Raw genomic sequence first — 10,454 nt, 5'->3', positions numbered from 1 at the left:
ATTGCGCATTCCAAGTAATATCAATCAAACTGCAGTTGGGTTGTTTTGATTAAGTAATAATAACTTAAACAAATACAGGTCATTTACAAAATTAAAGTTCATTGAAAGTATGGTTTTTTTTACATATTAAAGGTTTGTTGTATAGCAAAAGCAGATAACTCCACATTTCATGTTTTAGAGTTTAAAAAAACACTGGTTTAATCTTTGAAATCTCCTCAGATGACAATGTAGACGCCTGACAAACGTTGCTGTTGTGATCATAAACTGTTTGGATGTGATTACACGCAATAAACGGAGCATTTCCCTCACCGTTGTAACGCGCTGCTTTTGCAAGCTTCCGTGAAAACCTTTCAGCTTTTATTTTCCTTTTTCGCCTGAAGAAGATATCACAGGTTCAAGTTCGTCAAAATGATCCTCGATCACTTTTAGCCAGCTTTGACGAAACTCCTCTCAGCTAGCGTGTCTTTTCAAAGTAGCCTTGCCACCTGACCTGAATACAGCGCGCTGATTCGCTAAAATTGACTTATCGGCTTCTGTTCAAAAACAACAAGGCCGCTTGTCGGATTCTGCAGTAAAACGTGAACTTGTGATGCCTTGAAAGTGGACAAAACCGGCTTTTTTGACAAAACGTGTTTAGGGTTTAGATCGCGCTATATGTGGAGAATAATGCACTGCATTTAGCGTTTATCGGTTGGCGTTTATCGGTTTTTGCAAATGAGCTCTTCATATATATATATATATATATATATATATATATATAAAAAAAGCTGGCCTTTTGTCATCAGTTACTCCAGTGTTCGTGAGGCAATGTGATGGCGCTTTGGTGTTACCACATACCCCAACCTGATCAATGCCTATTTCATCCATGAGGTCAAAGGTCAGCTCACTGCCTAATTTCATGGTTATTTTTTTATGTTGCTTTTTGTTTGTACTTCCTCGCTGGTGTTAATTCATCACGCACACCCACACAAACAAGAGGACACACTTGAAAGTGATTCTAAATCAAAGGCGAATTAAAAGAGAAAAATAGCTGATCTGGTGCACAGATGGATCTTATGAGAGGGCGACCAACTCGTTCCAGTGAGGAAGGGAGAGGGAAGTTAAGTGCCACGATAGACATGGTATCAGAGTTGTAGGTGGCAACCAGTGACACTGAAAGGAAGACACAGATGGCGCATTTATTATTTTATTTCTTTCACCCACTGCTACGAGTATATCAGACATTTCTCTCAGACACCGGGCAGAAAATCTTTGGAAACAGAAGCAAATGTAGTGAAATTCATGCCTTTGAGTGTAAATCTTCAAACTTATAGCTGTGCTACAGGTAACCTTCAGCTTTTTGAAATAATCATGTACCTTACTCTTGAAAATGAACTCAAGTTGGCACCTTTCGGGGCATCACCGACGTTAAGCAACTGGCACACAAAAATGGCAGCTGGCATGGGTATTAGAAGTACCCAGCAGACAGCTGGCGATGCTAATCAGTCTCTGTTAGCTGAGGCCGCTAGCAAAGGCGATTTGCATAGAACACTAGCAAACCCTCAGAACTAATTGAATCAATACAGGCAAAGCCACGGACGCCTCCCGCCAGGCTCTGGCCGGGCATTAATCAATGGCTACCTGGAAACTACAACTGAAGTCGGAATCCATAAATGTCTAAATCAGTCAACCACAACAAGAACATAAGTTGAACATAAGGTCTTGCAGACGATGACACAAGAAAGTGCTTTTGGCCTGTGCTTTACACGAAAATACAGGTCAAGCTTTGTTTTAGATTTTTTGTAGTACAATAAAGTTATAAAACAGAACACATTCTTTTGTTAAACAGCTAGATGAAGTACAGCATAATTAAAAAGAATTTAAAGAAAGGCACGTATATATATAAAAAGAAGGCACCATAGGCGGAGCGTGTGTAAGGCTGGGGAAGGCTTAGACATTTCACAGTGTATACAGCTTCAGTGATTATAACGATAGTTTTGTTTTTTTGAGAGTGCTTAAACTCACGATAGATCAATGTTAGTGATAATGTCACTTTCTATAATTTATTCGCCGTTTGAATAACCTTGGAAAGGTAACGTTACATAATTATCAATTTCTAACGTTTTTATTAAATTGTAATCCTTCGTCGAATCTGCCGGCCGCACCGTTCTCAAGCCCGCCCAACTCCGCTCACTCTAGCCCGCCCGCTGGCACTCACTCAAACCGGCCTCCGCTCACTCTAGCCCGCCGTGTGTTTCGTTGTGAAAGCAAAACTACTTTGTTTGGCCTTCCAAAAGAGGACACGACTAGAAATCAGTGGTTATAATCAAACAAATCTAAAAGTTTGATTAGGGTAGAGCTAAACTCTGCAGGAAAGTGGATCTCGCGAGCCAGATTTGAGGATCACTGATCTACACCATGGAGCTGTTGTTAGATGATCATCTTTTATAGTGTTGACTAGCCCAATCACATGTTGGTGGGCCGAGTTAGTGTAAATAGCTTCTGCCAACAAGGCGGGCTATTTTCACTTAGTGTAAATAGACACTCCGGAATTGTAATACCTCTCTGCATCCCTATACCTAACAGCTAAGACCAGCAAACCACTTTAGTCTGGTTTAAGCTAGTTTTTCTGCAGGGTTGTCTGTTTCTCTGTCTGTCTGTCTCTCTCTCATCCTGGTGTTTCTGTTGTACTGGACACCATATACAGATCCCTGGGGACAAACTAATACATCTCATATAATTGACAGTGTAGGTTCTGTGTCACTTCTAAAACTGAATGTCAGCGGCGTGTGTTTGTTAGGAGGAAGTGCAAAGTGGCAATCGATAAACCATAGGAGCAACAGAGACAAATCCTGCCTATGGAACTGCCGTAACATTCACAAGAATCGCAGGGAAACAGATCTGAGACGGAAAGGCCTTGTGTTTGAAAAATAATGTGATTGGTTAAAACATCAAAACAAAGTGTTGTTGTAGAACTGGAGCAACTTGTTACATTTTAATGGAAGATATTCTTTGGAATAACAAATGATTAGTGAGTAAAATTCATGTAAATTAAAATAACTTTCCTATTTTAAATTTGTATTATTATATTGTTATGTAATTGTATATTATATTAATATATTTCAGTTTTTTAATTAGATTTAAATGTAATTTAAATAGATAATGATAAATATGGTCCATTTCTATAACACGTTGATTTTGCTTTCTGATAATATAGCTGAAAATTCTACTAGCATCCCATAAAACGGCACTATGGGAAGTATAGTAGAAAACAGAATGGAAGTTTCATTGGTGACTCAAAGCATGAGTTAATTTTTATTTTACAATCATTTTAACCAAATATCGCCTCTTAATAGCGAAGCGCCTTTTCTGCTAGCATTTCTGCTCGCTAGACAGGCAGTAATTGGTGACGTAAAAAATTCTGCGGGATCTACTGCTGCCAACTTAATGCTTTATTGTCGGAAGGGACGAGCACCTCCAATTAGATTACAGGCAATTCCAGGTCACTGCAAGATCGGACTGCAGCCAGATATGACCGCTCTGCAGCAGTCACAATGGCTAGTAGCACTGTAGATGAATCACACACACCAACACACACACTGCTAACAAGACCCCAAAGGACGAGTTTTGAGGCTTTATTATATAACACAGCCTCAGTGAAAACAAGAGCACAATGGAAATACGCTATTAGTCAGCACACCAAGCAGAAAAAAACACAAGAGTGGTTTAGGGTTTCTCAAAGTAATGAGAAAAACTGCTCTAGTCTAAAATACGACACACTGCATGTTATATATTTGTGTATAGTTCTCTCATGCAAAGAAACATTTCCTTCATTCTGTAAAGAAAGCCTACTTCAGCAGCACCTCCTCTTCACCTGCCTCCAACATCTCTTTTACCACCAGTTGTTTTGTATCATAAAGATGCAACATTAGAAAGAAAAAAGTGTGGTAGAATAAGAGAGGGGGGAAAGACAAGAATAATATTGTTCTCTATTGATCTTAAAGTGGTGTGGCTTGGAAAAAATAACTCATCTATAATAAAGGGGGAAGAATGAAGCAATAATTCAGAGGTATTGAACGCTCCACTGCCATGGGTATTGATCCCCCAGAGCTCTTGCCTTCAGCTCGTACCTGAAGGGGGGGGGGAGTGAATACATGCACCCTCTGGGATGAAGTGGGAGGGAAGTGATGACATTCCCTTGCTCATTACTGCAGTACTATAGCAGGAAAAGGATAGGAGTTTTAGTTAAAGATGATCCATACAGTCTTAGTGCTGTCAGAGCCACAGACCTGTTTGTTCCAAGAACAGATTCGGTATTGTTATTGATTTGAGTGGATAACTTTCAATTTGATCCTATTTTGTCTGATTCAATTCGAATGTTCTTGAAAAACATCGTTTTAGTGAAAGACAACTTGTGCGTCATGGTTGCTAGAGCACTGGACCTGCTGGTTCTAGAATCAAGTTCAGTCCGATTCGGTAAATTTGGGTTTGAATTTTTTAGGGATCAATACAGATAGTTCTGGCAGAGCTCACGGTCTACTCGTTATAGAACGTAATCAATTATTTTATATCAATTGATTTTTAATTCATTGATTTGGATTTGTTCATTTAAATTGAGTTTGTTTTGAAACATTTTTAGTGAAAGATGATCCATATCATAGTGCTGACACATAGGGATGGGTACCGAAACCCGGTATTTAATTGGTCCCGGGGCTAAATTATGAAAGATCGGAGTATCGATAAGCTCTGACGTTAACGGTTCTGCTATCAGTACTGGATAAATTAAGAAAACACACATGCATTTATTATTGCTATAGATACATTGTCTTGCTAATTCTATCTCACCAGAGTCGCCAGCTGTTTTTATATGCAATAATATTCAAACATTTGTCTATGATGCATTTTTGCTATTCGCAACTCAGAAGCGAGATCACGCTCGTGCGGAAGAGCTTCAGCACACGCAACATGAAAGCCCTGCTTAATTATGATAGAGGAGAGAACTAAACATTCAAACGTCTGCTTACACTTTAGGCCTGTGGCTGTTTTATTAAGCAATTTTTTAAATTTTATTTAGATTTTGGCTTCTAAGGATTATAGCCACGATTGTTGTATGATGCCGTCTTTATTGCTGCTAAATTGCGGGACATGTTTGATAATAAAACGCTGAAAGCACAATCCGCACAAGAGACGCTCCCCATGCCGAAATGTGTGCACGCGACGCGCTCCAAAACGGACAAGCTAATTACACTTTGAGCTTCGGGCGCGTCCAAATGATGAAATACACAAAATATGTCAAAATGGCCGGCTTGGAGAGTATTTAATTAAACACATTTTATGTCTTAAGTGGACGAGAACAGTTGGGAGAAAATCCGATGTGTGTCAGTATATTGTCTTAAAGTGGCAGACTGGCGCTTGGTCCATCAGTTAATCAAACAACAAAATGCAAAGACAAAATCGCTCACAGCTCTTAATCTGAATTACGTTATAGCTTTAATAAGTATTATTCTATCAATACATACAGTGAAAACTGTAATTACTTAACTTACTTGTAATACTTAATTACTTGTAATTACTTACCTGAACAGTAATGTTAGTAGACCTTCATGGAAAAATGAAAGCACTGTTTATTTCATTTCATTTGTATATTTATTTTATTGTATTTGTCAGTTTGTTTTACTTTGCTTCTTTGTTCATGTTCTTACTGTATCTCGTCTTATGTACAGTATAAAACACTAAACATGCCTGCACACTGGTGCATTTACAAATTGATGTTTTATATTCATTTCATTAAATATTTATCTTACATTTCAGAATATAAAGCAATGTTAATTCAGCTCTTAATTTGTCATATACTATATATATATATAAAAACAAAAAGTACCAGTAAGAATACCGTTAAAGTACCGAATCGATAAGCAGTATCGGTAAGAGTAGTAATACCGTTAAAACCTTAACGATACCCATCCCTACTGACACACCACTGGACCTGGTGGTTGTGGAATACAATCATTTATTTTCTAGCTGTTATTCTATCAATTTGATTTCATTCAATGATTTTTGTTTAATTCAATTTGTTTGATTTGATTCAAACACTTTAAAAAGAATGTTTTAGTGAAAGACAATCTAAAATATACCATGTTAGTGCTGCTAGAGTGCCTGGTCTGGTGGTTCTTGAATAGAATTGATTTGGTTATGTATTTGATTAATTTACTTTGATTCGATAATGTTCCATTTGCTTTTATTTAGCTAGATTCAGTTTGTTTGAATTTGATTCAATTATAGATCTGATTAATACGCTTTGACTCAATAACGCTGAATTCGATTTTGTTTTGATTTGATTCAAGCACTGGTTCTAAAATAAAATTGATTCTGTTATATATTTGATTCTTTAATTCGATTTGCCTTATTTGATGCGTTCAATTCGATTATATTTATCATTTTATTTAAAGACTCAGTTTTATTTGAACGTTTTAAAAAAGAATGCTAAAAAACAATACTTAAAGGGATAGTTCACCCAAAAATTTAAATTCTGTCATGAATTACCCATCTACATGTTATTTTTCCAAACCCCTAAGTCCTTCTTTCATCTTCAAAACACAAATTAAGAAATCCAAGAGCTTACTGACCCTCCATAGACATCTTAGGCTACATTTACACTAGTGCGTTTTTGTTTTAAAACGCATAACTTTTGCTACGGTTACGCCTATCGTTTACACTACTCCGGCGTTTTCGACCCTGAAAAATGGAGACTTTAGAAAATGCTGCAGACCCTGTTTTAGTTTGAAAACGCCGGGGTTGCATTTCAGTGTAAACGGTGCAAAACGGAGACTTTTGAAAACGATGGCGTTGCTGCCCACATTCGCTCTGCGTATCCTTGACGACCGTGTAAACGATAACATCATGCTCATAGTTGTATATGTATAGGTAGATTCCCCATTCGACGGCTCCAAGCACACAGACGCATCCGCAATCTAAATAATAGGGCATCTACCTCTACATATCTATGGTTGTACCTGCATAAATGGTCATGTGACAAGCGTTTTCGGCTGTGTAGTGTAGACGGAGATCGTTTCTGAAACGCAGTGAAAACGCCAGTGTAGACAAGGTTTTAAAATGAAAATGCACTAATGTAAACAGGGCCTTAATTTGTGTTCCGAAGATGAACAATTATGTTCATAATTATTTGTGTTCCGAAGGTGAGTAATGAATGACAGAATTTTCATTTTAGGGCGAACTGTCCCTTTAACATGGGAAGTAAGGCAACAACTCAACGGACAAAAAAGCAATTCCTTCACAAATCACTTTTAAGATCTATTGAATCAATGAATTGAATGAATCTATTGGATTTTGTGTGGGTTTGGCTCGACTGTAGAGTGAGTGTATGTGCAATAGGCAATTACGTACCCAACTACTACCCATCACGCCACTTTACTATGCTCAAATTAAATGAGGACTTACCTCATGCTTCCCTGTCTCCTCTTTCCACACTGTCCGTCTACTCACAACATACCATCGTCTAGGTCATTATAGTGAAATATGATGAGGCCTGGATCTGCCCTCATGAAATTTCAATAAGAATTGATCTCTGTGATTGCAAGAGATTCTTCTCAGAGAGCGAGGGATAGAAATAAGTGATACGCACAGGGTGGGGGTATATTTGCTCATTAATTTATTGTCAATGATGTTCATATCAGTGGGACAGTATCAGCCAATAGTTTTGTGCTGACAGCTCACAGATGTTGCGGCAGTGGCACTATTCATCGATCCTGCTTTCTCTTTGTGGACGCTAGTAGACAATGTTTGCAGAGGCTCATGATAATCTCTGTTTGGTTTGGTTAACATCCAAATTTCTTACAAATCCATTAAGTTCAGATATATTAGACCAGGTAGATATATGATATATACTGCAGCAGATTGTTTGCCTTCACCATGCTAGCACGTTCAAACCGATATTTTTTTTAACAACTCCCTTCTGAAACATTTTAGGCCGCTAAATTAGCTAGTAGCACAGTTAGATACTTCTCTCACTTAGGCTATTTTTGGCTATTTAACCGCTAAAGTTACCAAGGGAGAGCTATAAACCAACATCCCTTTGCAAATTGATGCCATGTGGTATTAATACGAGGAAAACAATAAAACAGTTTGAAGAAGTGGAGTTAGGCCAAGCTATAAATACTAACCGTGTGGTTAGCACTTGTTTCGCATGTAGTGAATACTGCACTTGACTACAGTGAAAAGTTAGGCCAACAACAATCCCACTTCCCCATTTTGGGAAGAGAACTTTTCGTACAGTAGAGATATTTAAATAGTTGAAGAGCTTCATTCTCCTTCTCTCGAGTTTGTTCCTTGTTAGACACTTGAAGGATTCTTTCCTCTTTAGAAACTGACTTTATATGTCTCAATGCCCTTGATATCTTTGTGTTCTTTTAAGTGAGTGTTAGAGGATGTGGTGACCAAATCAAAAAGTATATCAAATTGGAAACTCATATACTCTTGAGGGACACAATGACCCGCAGTATCAGCCTGTGTTGAAAGTGGACGAAAGGTTCTTTCATAAGAAACAGCTTCTTCAAAAACACAGTTTGGACTAGGGTTATTTTTCTAAAGGCGTTTGGAACGTGACTCAAGAAATATTGTGGTTTAAGAATGCATGATTGCCATTGTATGTACAGTATGCATGTATGTATGTATTTAGTGATACTACTTTAGTGTCACTTCATACATATGATCATTTATTTATTTATTTATTTTAATGAGCAGGCACACAGTGACCCCACAAGTTTGAAAGTCACACTTAAAAATGCTGGATATTTATTTATTAATGCATAATTTGATGAATAAGTGTCACAAAAAGTTTTAATATAAAATAATATAATATACATTGAAAAAAAAAATAATTAATGCAATTATTCAATAATTCAATAATGCATGTAATTCAATAATTACATGCATCTCTTGGTGCATATTATCATATATTTAATAAATTATTTCTATTGAATAAAGTATTTAAATAATATAATATAATATAATATAATATAATATAATATAATATAATATAATATATGTTTGTGATTGACGTCATTGTTGCTATTGTTTGTTTAAGTTATTACAAAATGGGGTTATATTATATTATATTATATTATATTGCATTACATTTATCTACTGTAGTTGTTCATGCACAATTAATCATAAATACATTGCTTGACATTTCTAACTCTTTTGGTGTAGTGGCCCACAAAAAGTGTTTGAATACACAATCACACTTTAAAATGCATGAATGACATTAGATTAGATGCAAAATATTATTTCATTGTGATTGGTACCAAGATATCAATTCATTAAGACAATTCCTAGTGAAAAACAAATCCTAATGTTTTATCTTTCTCCACACATCTTGAGAACCCATTTGTACCCGCACCTCTCTCTCTCTCTCTCTCTCTCTCTCTCTCTCTGCCTCTCTGTCGACCTCTGGGCCTCTCGGTAAGTGAATGCTTTCCCTAGGCTGAGTGAGAGGATTGGATACAATGTAGAAATCAATGGCAATAAGAGAGGAGTGAAGTGCTCCTGACACATACAAGCATGTGAATGTGTTTGAGAGCGCACTGACTCATCCATCTCCATATCACTTTATTAACAGATGCCCGCACACAGAAATACACACACACGCCAACTTTCTTTCTCCTTCATCCAGACAGGTTTTTAGATTAATTAGATATTATCAACCAACATTTCCGAGGAACTGTATAACGAAAGGTCATTTATTGCTGTAATAACTGTGAACAGCAGCACTTCATTACATCATTATATGTTATATAACCTATATAACCTACATGTTCTTAATTGCCAGGCGCTAACTTCAATATAACTTAAACAGAATTTACAGTATCTTAACCATCTGCTCCAACCGACAGGAAAGTACCTACGTTTCATGCCCCAGCAGCCCCTAACACTCCCTCACACTCAAACTGTCCAAACCACTCTCTCTTTCTCTCTTCCTCTTTTCTCTCTTTCTTCTCACACATCCATCCTTCAACAGCCTTGGGACCAGACACTCATGTTATGTATGAACGTTTTGAAATACATACATATTTTGGGCTTAATCAGATGCCATTTTTGGATCCCATGAACACTGAACCACATGCTAACCAAAACACAGAGGACAGCAAACAACTTGGCACCTGTAAAACACAAGCTGTTATGAATATAAGACGAATATAGGATGACTCTGTAACATCTTTCATGTAATGTTCCACTGTATGTTACAGTAAATGCTTTGCACAATGAAAAAGTAATTTTTGCTATTTATTTATTAGATTTAATAAAGAATTTAAGATATAATATAATATAGTAAATATTAATGTAATATAATATAATATAATATTAATAATAACAAAATATCATATTTATTAATATACAATTTTAAATATGAATTTATATAATTATTTTATCCTTTTTTTTATATAATTAATATATTT

The 10,454-nt window shown here is 36.6% G+C and overlaps 1 protein-coding gene across 4 annotated transcripts in view; it reads left to right on the top strand.

Annotated features, from left to right (window-relative positions):
* The window catches only part of LOC107661735 (transcription factor COE1), a 155,970-nt gene that overhangs the window by 128,154 nt on the left and 17,362 nt on the right, over nt 1-10,454 (top strand). The window lies entirely within an intron of this gene.

This window comes from Sinocyclocheilus anshuiensis, unplaced genomic scaffold (genome assembly GCF_001515605.1).
Source record: "Sinocyclocheilus anshuiensis isolate Anshui unplaced genomic scaffold, SAMN03320099.WGS_v1.1 scaffold207, whole genome shotgun sequence".
NCBI lineage: Eukaryota > Metazoa > Chordata > Actinopteri > Cypriniformes > Cyprinidae > Sinocyclocheilus > Sinocyclocheilus anshuiensis.
This window is presented reverse-complemented; position numbering and strand designations above follow the sequence as displayed.